General features: G+C 33.0%; 1 pseudogene; it reads left to right on the forward strand.

The window, feature by feature from the left end:
• The first annotated feature begins 1,151 nt into the window (after window positions 1-1,151).
• LOC105179283 lies at window positions 1,152-12,913 on the forward strand (annotated as a pseudogene).
• The last annotated feature ends 261 nt before the right edge of the window (window positions 12,914-13,174 follow it).

The raw sequence follows: 13,174 nt of genomic DNA on the forward strand, positions 1-13,174 counted from the left end.
GTGCAGGACCATTCCTCATACTTAAGACTTCTGTAGGACATAGGTTTTTCATTCTATATGAAGTATGCTGTCTTGATTGCGACTTAAGAAAACACCATGTTTTACAACTGGACGATTTTTCAAAAGTTCATATCCAGCGGCCCAACTAGTTCAGTGAAGCACCGATAGAACCATGTCCAATCAAGGTTCAATTTCCCCCTTACCAGAGATAGTTCAACATCGTCTCTTCCGAAGAAATTTCACTGAATGAGAATTTCATTCTCATTTTAAGATGTTTCAAGAACTACCACTAAATAAGCATCATCTTGATCACATCGAGGGGTTTGTCCCGATAACCAGTTTGGTTCTCCACCTCAAGACTAATTTCTCCAAACTTTCTAGAAGTTCTTGAGCTTGTGAACCCTCTACTTGCATTTGTGTATTTAGTAACTTACAGATGTCCATTTTGGATCCAATCCAATAGATCGTTTTTTATATGCATTCTTTGGCCCACAAAGTGCTTTCACGGCTTTCTTCCTTCTCCAAAGGATCCACAAGTTAGTAAACTCATATCATCTATTACTAGACTCTTTGAATCTACCAACCTAATCATTCTATCTAGAGGGATATGGCCTTAGCTTATGCATGCCATTCTCTGTAAGTTATGTTCTTGACCATCCATTTTAGTTATTTGTTTTGTGCATGCATACTCCAATTATGCAGTACGATAATAACTCATTGATCAATTTTTGTAGTCTAATTTGTCCAATTGAGTAACGACTTCATCACGTTGGGTTACATAATCGTATACTATTTTGAGATGAATACTATTAGCTAAGTGTATTTAGTCTTATTGTTTTTCTAGTAATGGCCTAGCTATTCCTTAGCTTTAAGACTACTTGACTTAGTGTTCTATTCCCTTTCATTTCTGCAAATCATTTGCGGAAATGCGTTTCAAGAGCAAGTGTGTAACACTTGGGAATAAGAATAGTAATCATGTTTTCTCAACAAATGACATAGTTGGGTGAAGGGGAGTTCACAACACTCCCTCTTCTAATGCCTTTTGGCAATTTTATGCAAACATCATAAGTTAATTTTTACTGCCAAACCATTATTCCATTTTTCTTCTACCCTCGCCCATCAAGGCGACAGGAGCACTGAAAATGCTTTCAATGGCTGACTTAACTTCATCCTTCTTTCTCATTTGGCGTCTGTCTCCTTTGCCTTTCGCTTTTGAGGTTGAAGCCTCCAAATTCAATACCGACGGTGCAGATTCTTCAATCGCTGCCTCGTATTGGTTCGACCATTTTATCAACTCATGAAATGGTCTTCTTAAGCCCATTTAGTGTTTTTGATAAACACGTCGAAGGAGGGATGAAGGGACCGAAGGATTACATCAATGTACATCTACTTTAAACATCAACATTGGGGTCTCAGAGCTTCTCCATAGGGAATTGCATCTTAGCCCAATGTTTGTGTACAGACGACCTCTAGTCATCTAGGTTGCAAAAAATACTTTGGCTCCCATTGGTATGGACCAAAATTGGAAAAAAATAGAAAGTGATAGGACCTGTTTTGCAAGTCTAGTAAGATAAAGAACTAATATGCCAAAATTCAAAAAATATAGGACAAAAAATTTGTTCCAGCGAAAATTGACCATTGGGATTATTTTCTTATTCAAATTGCAACATCTCTAAATTTTCTTATTCTTCACACTTGCAAAAGTTTTGGTTACATTTTCATTCTAACTATTTTCATTCTTTGTAGTATTTTGGTCCATAGTGGTGGTGTGCACGGCGGACACTATTATGCTTTCATAAGGCCAACTCTATCGAACCAGTGGTATTGAGTTAGCAATGGAATTTAATCCATAAAAAATTTCATTTCTATATTTGTAAATGTTCTTTAGCTTTGTATAGTCTGAGAAGCTTAAACTTAACGAGCTTCATTTGACACACAATGTTTTTATTAGGCCATTAACTAATATTTTTTAGGAAAAAACTTATTTCACTTCCTACAAGTTAGCCTCTTTGCGATTTTGGTACACTATTAATTTTTTTATGAAATAAATTTAATAGAATTAAGGCTTGGCATGCAAGTTGCAAACTTTTTGGAGTTATGGAATGGAAGATGGTGATTTCAAAAATAATGGGACCAGATATTGCCAAAGAGGAAGTTGTGAGACGTAAGGAAAAATAGCATTTTTGGTCCCATATGTTCGGGCCTTTTTCACTTTGTCCCATTTATTACGATTTTCTTACATTGTATCCCATGATTTGAAAATTTTCTCAATTTTAGTCCTTGAGTACATTTTTCGTACAATAATTAATGGAACCCTCATAATCCCCCTTAAAAACCTTCTAACAACTTCATTAATTATTTGACGAAAAAGTATGATGAGGACTAAAAATAAGAAAATTTTGAACTTATGGGTTGCAATGTGAGAGAATCACAACAAATGGGACTATTTGTAAAAGGCCCAAACATATGGGACCAAAAATTCTATTTTCTCGAGATGTAAAAATGCAAGTTTTCTGCTTTTAGCAATAGATTACATGTAGATCTCTCGTTGCAAAGTACATAAAGAAAATCATTCTGAATGGTTTCAGGTATAAATTCGATGATGAACGAGTGACAAAAGAAGACATAATAAAGGCTTTAGACGAGCTTTATGGAGGTAAAGAAGAAGTAAGATTTCCTTTTTTTTTTCCTACTTTTGTTAAAACTTGTTGATACTTTCTTACCATTTCATTTATGTCTTAACAGCATGTAATGACGACAAATCTAGATAATGCCCCCCTCAAGTTTACGAGGCAGTCTAATGTCCATATGCTGGTGTACATACGTGAAAGTGACAAGGATAAAACACTGTGCAACATTGATGACAGAGATATTTCTCAGCATCTTAAGGTTTGATAAAAAATCAACTCAAGTCATTTTTACTTTTATAAAAGAAACTTAGAGGGTGTTTGGCTATGTTTAATTGAAACATCTTATGCTTCTAGATCTTATAAGATATTTTAAGATTTTATAGATATTTATTCTTATTTTAAAAATAAATTCTTAAATTAATTGGATAAATATGATGCTTGAGCTTGGATGACATTACAGTGTTAGACATAATAAGCTTTTGGATTAATTATATTTTGTCATCCGCACTATAGCCATTTTTATACATTGGCATCTAAACTCTTTTTGTGTTAACTTACCATCTTAACTTTACAAAATTTTACACTTTGCTATTTATAACTATTTCTCAACCAAGTTTTTTATTGAATAAAACATCACATGCAGTGCGCATGTAATGTTTAAGGGGTTATGTGATGTGATATTTTTCACATATGCACAACATGCAATGTTCTTCCTGCATAAAATCAATAAAAGGATGATCATATATGGCAAAGTACTAATTTCTTCTACGTAGTTGTTGTTGTTGTTATTCTTGTTGTTACTTGTACTATGTCATGAAAATAGCATGTTTCATCCAGTAAGTTAGTAATTTTAACCATTTAGCATTCTACTATTCATTAAATATCCATAATGTAATTAAAGTTGTACTAGATGTTGGGAAAATAATATTTTTCGTATCGTAATTTAGGGTCTTTCTACTTTTTGTCTCATTGGTTATGGAATTCTCACTTTTGTCCCTGTAACTTATGAGAAGTAATACTTTTGGTCTCATTACACCTTTCTGTTAGATATTTTAATGAAAACACGTGGTCGTTGGGCCTTTACACTTTTGGTCCCTTGGTTACATGACTCTCAGTTTAGTCTGAACATAAAAATACAGCACTTTTGTTCCCATGCACTTGACTATTCATGTAGTTTTTTTCGTTAATTATCTAATAAAAATGTATCATGAGACTAAAAGTGCTAAGTTTTGAAAGTTAGTAACCAAAAGTGATAGTCGCATAAACAATGGGAACAAAAGTGGATGGCTTTATTTTATGGGAAGAAAAATGTTATTTTCCCATACTTGTACTATGTTCGTATTAGCTAAAATAGAAGATGATTGACAGGAAGAGATTGCCAGAGAATTTCTTGCACCAGTGTACTTCCAGCGTTTCTGGCTATGGGGAAAGGGCCAAAATAAAACTCATCGTCCTAATCGGTCATTGACACTCCTAGAGCAGTCCTATACCATAAACATCTTATGCTTCTTAATTATATTTTTTATCACTTTTGCCACATCATTATGCAGTTTTTCGTAATTGTGTTCACATTGGATTTTCTACTCCTATTGCATCTTCTATTTAGTTTCACATATATATTTTAACGTGTATAAAAACTTTTCCCTAGATAAGATTAATAACATAATCTTTATACACGTGATATGTATATGTGAAACAAAATTGAACATGCAACAAGAATTATAATAGAAAATGTAGTTCGAGTCGTGTTGGGTAATATATAGCATTAGCTTCGTGTTTTCTATTTTCTTTTGGGTAATTGTAAGGGTATGAGTTCGACAAAATTTTAAGATTCAAACTCAAGTTCGGGCTCGACATAACTTGAAAAGGAAAAACTAAATTCGAACTCAATGTTATTTATTAAGAAAATTTAAAATTTTCATTTGGAAGATAACTTTAAAACATTAATGTATTTAACAATATTTATTCGACATATTACACAAACAAAAGAAAGATTTACCTTATGTTTAATCATAAAAATATTTTTATATATATGCATTTTTTTAATCAAAAGTAGTTAATAAATTATGGAAGTATAATGGCAATCATTAGTTATGAAAGTATAATAGCAATTAATATGAAATTGAATTTATAATAATATTTAAATAGTTTTACTAATCGATTATTAAAAAATATAAAATTTTAAAAACTTCTTACTTATGCTAATTATAGAAAATAGATTAGTTTAGTTAGCAAAGATGTGTAAAGATATGTAAATATTTATACATAACTTGCAAATTTACATATTTTAATAAAGTATAAAACATATAAAGATCTTCAGTATTTCTTGGAATTTTTCATTACTATAAAGAAGATTATCTTACAAATGTTTTTTGTTCTGAATTAGTTACATAACAAAAATGTTTAATAATATAAATATATATGTAATTGAAAAGGTAATTTTCTAAAAATAAAACCAAACTGATTATGAAATAATTAAGATACTGCTAAAGCAATTTAAATTATTATTTTGTTAATTATGTAAAATAAAATAGAACAAGTAGTATTATATCTCAATGTGTACAACAACATAAAAAATACTAAATCATTTGTTAATCATAACTTTAGTAAATATATAAGTTAAATTATCAGATTACTTTATAGAATTCAAAAAATAAGATATTCATTAAACGCAATTCTAATATATTTTACATTATAGTATTAAATATGTATTTATTTAGGGATAATTAGACTGCCTTTTCTTTCAGTTTAGTATAATTATACATAGACTTTATGTGATTTGAAAAATTACATCTAGTATTTCTGATTTTATTTTCATCTAACAAATAGTTCTTCCCGTTAGTCAAAATTCACCAAATGTGTTGATATTAGCAAAACAAAATTGAATAAAAATCCAGATATACCTTTGATTGACTTAGTAATGATGTATTGTAGGTCAAATAATTTTTTTCTACTTAAACTGCTCTTATACATCTTCACGCACGCTAATGCATGTGAGAAGGTATATCTTCACCCTTATAAAGATTGTTTTGCTAGGAAACATTTGTTTGACCTGCAATAAGTAGTAAGTCAGTCGCGGATAAATATAATTTTCCATTCCAATATCTTTTACTAATATATAAGAAAATTCTATGAATTTTGACTAATAGAGGGATTAAATTATTGAATGAAAATAAAAGATATTATTACTGAATGTAATTTTTTAAACTACAGACAGTTTATGCACAATTACATCAATTTTGAATGAAGGATTGTATAATCATTCCATTTATATAAAATGTCTGTAAAACGAAAAATATATAAGTATTAAAAAAAAAGAGTAAACTTGCAGATAGAAACATATGTGGAAGGTGTGATTAGAGTTTGTTGATTGGCTCTGCTTTTGATCTTGATCGACAGCGTTTCCACTTCGGAGTTACTTACATGGGTACTAAATTGAAGACACTTAACATTTTGAATGTCAGCCATATGATTGTATGAACATTTCAGATTGTTATATGATTGTAGGTCAGCCATTTAAAGAGGATATCAAGTAACAATCCTAATGATGACAAATAGAGTGTGCACAGGTAATTCATGATAATTCCAAATGTATGCAGTAAATGAGCTTTGAAGGCCTTTCCTTACATCATTGGTCTTATTAAATTTTTGTACTATGATTAAGAATTTGCACGCCGGCCCTCTCCCTGATAAAGAAAGTGATGACATTTTATTGTTCTTTAAGCTTTATGAGACTGAGAAAGGGGAGTTAAGGTATTTTTCTTGTTCCCTTGATTCCCATGAGGTTCTATGTGGAGAAAATATGTATAGAAAAGATAGACACGAGTACTTCCCTGAAAAGTAAAGATAAAAGAAAGGTATTTGTCTTTAATCTATTCCCATTTCTTACCAGATATGCTGCAGACTTTTTGTCAAGAGCTATGACAAGCCATCAGATATTCTGGAGAAGTTAAATCAACTTGCAGACTATGCTACTGATGAAGACATAGAACTCTTCGAGATTTTTTCCAACATAAAAATGAAAGAGATAGTATTTGCTTATTTCTACATCCTGGTAACAACCCTAATATATTGTTGTTAGCTGCAACTTAAAATGAAACCCACATGCAACTGTTTTCATTAAATGGCGCTATTATTTCATCTGTCAAATATCATGGAGATGAACATAACTCATGTTACATGTAATTTCTTTACAAGGACTTAAAAATTGCTATGCATATGGAATACAATGCACATATCCATTTTAAATGGTGAAGATATCTTTCATAAAATGCGCATATACTGTTTAAATGTTGAAGATATCTTTCACAAAATGCCCAAATATATTTTAAATGGTGAAGATATCTTGTGTTTTTTGCTTCTCAGGAGATAAAGTTTGAGCCCACAGTCATGTGTGTATACATTGACACGAGGTATATGAAATCACAAGCACAAGTATCTTGTCAGGACATAAATTGTATTTTGATAACTTTCCGATTTCTTTTATTGCAGCTAGACAATGGGGACATTGTCTGGTATCAAAAGTCACTGCCTGCTCAAACAAGGAAGCTATTTCATTGCCCGGATATTCCATCTTTCCTTGAATACTAGCATAGCCTTCAAGTACATTTTCATAAATATTGTGTTCATATTAATTAGTAATATTTATCTATGTGCATTTGCATCTTAGGTAGAATCACTATATTGTAGTTACAAGATATATGTTTCACGTTTCATATTTCATTCTTATGTTGATCGTGTTGCTGGACTGTGGGAATATCTTTTCCTAAAGTATCAAACATAATCTATATTGGTCTAACTTGGACCTTTTCAGCATATAGATCATTTTGATAGCTCATTAATGTTTTTCGAAATTGCCTCTTGCACAACTAGCAGTTCTTCATATTTGAGCTTTTCTTTAATGTAAACACATCAGTCAGAAGATGTCCAATCCTATTCTTCTGTTCCCCCTGGTTGCTTGTTGTTGAATTGCATATCGAGGAAGACACAGAAGGCAAAAAAAATTTTGTAGGAAGAGGAGTTCTTCATTTCTGCAGACTGTCTCTGTAAATTTTCTGTTACAATAAAAATGATGACTCTCCTGACTTATATATATACCTTCCACGTAAGCTAACTGCCAATGTAACAAACTAACGATATGGGCAATGAGCTGGCCCAATGACAATTCGAACAAATCACAAGGCAGGCCACATAAGTAATAGAACAAACAAAATAAAGAAGACGTTTTTCCTAAATGCTACTTAATTAAAACGTCTCATCTATCATCCAAAATGCCAATGTCTGCGTCTACTTCCTCAAGCTACTGTTGTTGCTGTTTTAGCTGTTGTTGCTGCTCAGATTGCTGCTGCAAATGGAGATGATCAACTTCAACACTTGTTTTGTAGTAATATTTAAGTATGTGGGGTGTTTCCTATTTATTCTTTGACCTTGAACCAAAATATCTTTTGAAGGAGGTTTCATTTGATGAGACTGAAAACCATGTACAAGTTTCAACTTTATTGCAATTTTTTGGTTATTCAAATTTAGTGAAATATGAAACCTCTCGTACTTTCCTCCCTCCATACCTAGACATGGATGAGCATGCAAGTCAAGCTGACTTCTTTCTCAACCTTCCTCCCTCCAAAGCTAAATATGGGAGAGCATGCACATCATGCTTACTACTTTTTCAGTTTCCTCCCTCTGGAGTTAGATGCGAATGAGCATGTACGTCACACTTACACCATCTAGACCTAGATGCGGATTACCATGCAAGACAAGCTCACTTTTTTCTAACCTTACTCCCCCTGAACTTAGATGCGGATGAGCATGCACGTCACACTTACTCCATGTCTTCCTCCCTCCAAACCTAGATGTGGATGAGCATTTACGACAAGCTCAGGTTCCTCCCTCCAGACCTAGATGCGGATAAGCATTTACGTCAAGCTCACTTCATGTCTTCCTCTCTCCCGACGTAGATGCGAATGTGCATTTATGTCAAAACTCACTTTATACGTTCCTCCATTTGGACCTAGGTGCAGATGAGCATGCACGTGCATACTTCCTTCTAACCTTGAAAGTATATCTCTAATAGATGTTGTTCTTGTTATTCTTTCAAATAGTTACTTCTCGCTCAAATTCTCTTCTATAGGTTCCCTTTGTAGTGTAATATCAATAGTTATTTATAATTTTTTATACTTCATATAGTAGCTTTGCATTGAAAACCATATCTCTAGCTGTCTCGAGTTTAGGCTTATCCAATATCCCGCGCCTAGAAAATGAATTGTTATGTTTTTACTTGAATTGTATACTTAAAAATAGCAATAAGACGGCTAACACAGATGAGACTCATATTTGCCACATTGGATCATGCTATTGCAAGCACCCTATGCTACAAATCTCTTAAGATGAACAACCCATTTATTTTGCACTGCCATATTAGACATTTGCGTTATTGCTTGCTTTCGAACTTATCTTTTATTTTTCTCTACGTGTTTCTCCTCCTTGAGATAGTTCCTTTTATCACAGGCTCAGTGATGTGCTGCATATTGACTATTGTATAAGCTACCTAAAGATAGCGTAGTTAAATTACTTTCCTAGCCCATATTATTTGTTTCATAAAAACGTTTTACCTATTCAAGTATTTGGAAATCTGATGCAATTATTCGCTTATGATTATAGAAAATAGAAAACATGTACAATGACTCTCCAAGAAAGCATGATTCATTGTGGAGTATAATGTTATATTATCCAATGATGTTGTTGGATTTTTTAGTCCATGCCCCCCCCCCCCCAACTTGGATGGCAACCCGCTTGCTGCCTGGCCCATTACCTGACCTAACACTTCTTCTACTTAACCATAAATTACTACTTAACACTATTCTTCCACTATTCAGCCAATGCCTCATCCTCTCCCTCCTTTCTATCTCTGGTTTTGTTCCTCTCAAGTTTTCAATGCTCTTGAAAATCTCTCATCATTTCACCTCTTTCTATCTCTTTTCTCTGTGTTCTATCTATGTATATATATATTGGGCTTTTATAGTTTTAAAGAGATAGAACAACAACAAAGCTAAAACTCTTTTTCGTGAAATACTATGTCAGAATATTTGCTGAGTGTCAAACAAACTTCTTAGTGGAATTTTGAGTGATTCTAAATGAAGCCTAACTGGTCTCTTTGTGGATCTTTGTGTCTTGGTGGCTTTGTGGGTTTTTTGCAACCATGAGGGTTGCCGGCCGCTAGTGGCGCTTGGGCATTCGGTTGCCAGATCTGGCTCCTGAGCCGGTTACTTTACTGCTTTCCATATTGCTATTTTTCTATTATTCTTTCTTTATTCATTGATCTGAAATTATTGTATAAGGGTTTTCAAATCCACCATTATCTCAGTAGCTATTGTTTTATTTGGGTTCATCACTTTGTGGATAAATACCCAACAGATCTCATAATATTATCTTCCTTGATTCTTTTAAATTCCTCGCTCTTTCTATTTCTCCCTCTCTTGCTCATTGTTTCTCGTTATCTTATTGTGACGCCTATGTTTGTGTGTTTTGTTGCTCTTCGACTTCTCTTTTATTTTCTCTCTTTGCATTTCTCCTCCTTGAAATGGTCTCTTTTATCATATAGTCGATGTTGTGCCTCATATTGACTATTGTATACGTTAATTGCCTGAACAAAGCATAATTAATTACTTTCCTAACCCGTATTATTTGTTTCATGACAAAAGGTTTTACCTATTGAAATATTTTGGTATTTGATGATATTATTTGCTTAAAAATATACAAAATATAAAATTTGTACATTGTCACCTCCGAGAAACAATCAATCATATCGGAGTATAATATTATCGAGTGATCTCATCATATTATCTTCCATGACTCTTTAAAATTTTTTCTCTTTCTCTTGCACCTGGTCTTGATTCCCATTATCTTAGTGTGCATGTGCGTGTGCACACCTGGACACTTTTAGTTACTCAATGTACCCCATTTATAACATCTATTTCCTTTTAGGTGACCGCAAAATAATGGTTCTAAATCTAAAAGTATTCTTTTTCCCCGTAACTACCTTCTTGTTAAGGCAATAATGTGATGCTTCTAACTTTCATCTAATATATCCTGACCTTTTTTGGTTTGTAATTCTGCAGGTTATCCACTTTCGCTCGTTGGAAAGGCCGAAAAAGGATGAATTTTGTTTACAACTGTGAGTTCAATAAAAAACAGACTTTTAATTCTAGAGTGTAATTTCCTATGTTGTGATTGGTAATATTGATCCACTTAACGCTGCTATTCAAATTTCACTAATTGTGAAGGTCAAAGCTTGATTCATATGATGAAGTTGTTAAGAGAGTAGCGAACCAACTCGGAGTTGATGATCTGTCCAAACTACGGCTTACATCACACAATATCTACTCTCAGCGACCAAAAGCTCATCCTATAAGATATCGAGAAGTAGAAAACTTGTTAGAGATGCTGCTGCATCACGATCAAGTACGCATTCATACAACTCTAAGACGGGGTTCATTTGATGAGGGTGTGAAACTAACAAAGCATTAATTTCTTGTTCAGCATTCTGATATTCTGTACTTTGAAGTAGTGGATATACCGCTGCCAGAATTGCAAGAGTTGAGAATCCTCAAACTAGCTTTCAGCTATGCGGCAAATTCTGAAGTGTGTATTCATTCATAATTGGACTTTATGCTCCTATACAAGTGCATACATATATATTTAGCAAACATTAAATATCTTATTTGTTTTACATAGATAGCTGGAAACTCACAGTATTAGGTTGCCAAAAGAAAGCACTGTGGGTGATGTGCTTGAGCATCTCAAGGAGAAGGTAATATAGCAGACAAGTTATTACCGGGAGTATGTGTGTGTGTGTTCTTAGAATTCTAAGATTTTTCGCATAACATAGCGTTATATGATTTTTAACTATTGCAATGTTTACATTAAACAGGTGAAACTTTCTCATCCAAATGCAGAGCTTAGGTTGTTGGAAGTATTATCGCACAAGATCTATAAGGTCCTAAATTATTGCATCTTCTTTTTGTTTCATTCATTACTTTTGTAGTATTAATACCAAAATAATATTCTTCTAAACTTTTACTTAATAATCCAACTTAAATAGTTAAATTCAATTTATTTTACACTAAAAAATCTGGTATGGGTTGACTAGACACAAATTAGACATGTCGGAGATATGCACTTTGACTTGGAAGTTGAGTCTTAGTACTTGCTAGGTTTTTGTATTTTGCCCATGTGGTCTTCACTTAGTAAATTGTATATTGTGTTTCTAAATGGATGCTAGAAATTCCTTATGTCTAGCCTTCTATGCTAATTTTTTTAAGTTGTTGAACTTTACGAGCAATAAATGACAATCGTTGGACTTTACGAGCAGAGGAGGTCTATTTCTATCTCTATACATATGTGTGTCTATGTATATGAATGCTTTCATTTTTCAGGTGATACACATAACAAAAAATATCTTGCTAATTGCTTCCATGTTAGTACTGTGTCTTTGATAAGCTACGACATTTTTTCCTTTAAATTGGCTTCCCCATATGTTCATCTTTAATATCAACAATTTCTCCACTTTTATAATTTCTCATTACAGATTCCAGAGGAAGAGAAATTTCTTGGCCCAAGTAAATGGTTGATTCGTGTTTGTCACTTCATGCATGAGGATGCTCCAAACCAAACGGTAGTATTTTCAGTTCGTTACTTCATAGTTTTCCTCAGACATTTGTACTCGTTCTACCTCTCTATTTCAACTGCAAGTGCATCTCTTTCATTTTCTTCCTTTTAAATCTTATATATTCATTTTGCTTCTGGCAGCCAATTAAAACTATTGGCGAGCTATTTTTATTGATGATCAATGATGGTGAAACTTTGTCTCGTATCAAGGTTCGTGTGCAGAACAAGTTGCAAGTATGAGATGAGGAATTTTCGAAGGTATTCCAGCCCGAGCCTAATTGTTACAATCACTTTAAATGAAGATGATGGTATGATACTTATGTGGTTAGGCATGCTACAACTTCTACTTTCTGCTTGAATCTTCTCGATTTTATGCAGTGGAGATTTGCTTTTGTGTAGCATAGTCAAGCTGAATACCTGGAGGACTTAGATACTTTGTTCGACCATTTCCATATCTCACTCACTCTCTCACACAGACACACTCTGTGACAATATTTATATGCAGATGCACTTAAATTTCATAATATGTTTTGACTCTACAGAGAAGCAGTATTTGTGTTTCTTGGGAGCAATATCTTGGATTGGAACACGTTAACAATACGCCTAGAAGGCTCCAGTAGCAAATCATGTAATCTATACCTTGTTTTATTTTCATTTTTTTTTAATAAATTTGATGTTGTTGCTCGATGTTGATAATCTTGCCGAAAGTTTTGCAGAAAACCTAACACTATGTTTGGTTTTATTTTTAACTTGTTTTGATGTGTTTTGTGGAGATATAGAGGGAAAAACAAAGATAAATAAGTATGTGTTAGAGATAGTGTATATGTTTGGATTTGTTTTTGGAGATAATATAAAATAGGTATGGTATATTGGCATATTTT

Source organism: Sesamum indicum, unplaced genomic scaffold, assembly GCF_000512975.1.
Source record: "Sesamum indicum cultivar Zhongzhi No. 13 unplaced genomic scaffold, S_indicum_v1.0 scaffold00132, whole genome shotgun sequence".
NCBI lineage: Eukaryota > Viridiplantae > Streptophyta > Magnoliopsida > Lamiales > Pedaliaceae > Sesamum > Sesamum indicum.